We start from the raw sequence: 2,075 nt of genomic DNA on the forward strand, positions 1-2,075 counted from the left end.
TTCAATGTAGTTTCATTTTATTTTCTTCTTTTCTTCTTTGAAAAGAAGACATCCAATAAATCCACTTACAAATGAATAGCATTAGCTGTTACTTTGTGAAAGCGTTACATATATATCTACACATTATATATATAAATTATAAAATAATATATGTGTATACATAACTTCATTTAATCCTCAATGTCATTTAATGAGTTAAGTGTTTTTATTACCAGTATTTTATTGATGTGGAAACCAAGGAATAGGTTAAGCAATTTAACTGAGGCACCAGACATGAACAGTAAAGGAAATAAAGCAGGGCAGGTTACTAGTGAAAGTCGCCTGTAATTTTCTCAAAGTTGGCCTGGCTGGTATTGCATGGGCAGTGGTTAGAGCATCATCCCATGCACCTTGGGGTCAGGGCACATACCCAGGTTTTGGGTTAGGTCCCCTGAAAGAGTTTGTATAGGAGGCAACCGATTGATGTTTCTCTCTCTAGAATCAGTGAAAACAACAACAACAACAACATATCCTTAGGTAAGCATTAAAATAAATAAATTTTCACAAAGTTCAAGTTCATAGGTTCTATTTATTCTTTGTTTTGCCATTATCCTTGTCATGTATTATTCCTCTTCCTCAAAATACTTATCACTTGGGGCTCTCATGACAGTCTCTATTTTTGCTACTTGGCAACTTCATTCATTACACCTTTATTCCATGAACATGTTGATTTGAGTATGTAAAACCTAATCGATCCTATTATTTCACTAAAAAAGTGCCTTGCTATTGAAAGCATGAAGCAAAAAAACAAAACAAACAAACAAACAAAAAATCTGTTTCCTAAGCTAAATCCACACGTTATGGAGAGAAATCTTTCACTTCCTCTTAAAAAAACAAGAAAGCATATATTCTATACGTTCACATATTTGAGATATTAAAGACACATCAATTTCCGTTCTAAGAAAGATTTAATATCTTCTGTCAAATTTTTGGTGCCTAACACAAAACTGGAGACAACTTAAAAGAAAAGAAAGCTCTTGAAATATTAGTCATTTTAAGTGACTCACTCTCTAAAAGAAATTATTTGGGGGGTCAGAGAAAGGTGGCTTCACTATCTCAGAAATTAAACCCTCATCAACTTGTTCATCCATTCAGTCTACTACGCATGTGCTGCGGTGGAAACTGGGGGGAAATAAAAACACCGACATTGAACTGGTCACCGGAAACGCTCCTCCTGGCCTATACTTTACCATCTAAATGCTGGAACTTAAGGAAAAAAATGTAACTTGTACAACAGTCTTGCGGCTCGGTGCGTCCATCAAACAACAAAGCGGTGGGAGCGGGAGGAGCCCCTTCGCGTCTGCCGCTGGCACTTGCCGTCCTCTGCAGCGCTCGAGGCTGAATCTTTGGAGGCTCCTTCGTCCAGTTCGCCTAACGCAGACCCCTGGCAGGTGTTCAGCAAAGATGCGTTAGGAGAACCGCTGAGGCCCAGACAGCCTGCACGCACTCAGGGCGGCGGGAGTTTCGAGTTCTCCCACTTCCCACCATAGGCTTCCGGTGCCTCTGGCGCCTGGTTGCGCGGGGCGTGCGGGCGCTCACCTGGTCTGCGCTGGACACCGCCCGGGGAGCGGGGCAGGGACCTGTCACCCTGTGAGCGCGGGGCTTTGAACTTCCCCCAGCGGCCTGGGTGGAGGCACTACCGGTGGAGGCTGGCAGGTCTGTGCGGCACCTGCAATTTCCGCCCTTCTCTCCCCCCGCTTCCTGGGCCTGGGTCCGGTCCCAGCCCGGCCAGAGGCCGCCCCACCCTCCCCACCCCCGACGGCTGGATCGGCAGGGGCCCTGGGAACTACCACGTGCCTCAAACCTCGTTTCCAGTGGGAAATAGGCAACGATCTGTATGTTTTAAATCACTGGACGTGAGGTCTTCTAGTGCAAGTTTTATTTGGGTATTAAAATCTAACCGACGAGAAATGAGTCGGTACGTGGGGCCTCGAGGGTCACCCCAAACCCTCCCTCCAGAAACACGTCTTTCCCGCTCGCGAGCAGGACGCGCGCTCACGGGACGGGGCGGTGCCTCCTCCCTGGGCTCCCCTCCC

The sequence above is a fragment of the Myotis lucifugus genome, unplaced genomic scaffold, assembly GCF_000147115.1.
Source record: "Myotis lucifugus unplaced genomic scaffold, Myoluc2.0 scaffold_385, whole genome shotgun sequence".
NCBI classification, from domain to species: domain Eukaryota; kingdom Metazoa; phylum Chordata; class Mammalia; order Chiroptera; family Vespertilionidae; genus Myotis; species Myotis lucifugus.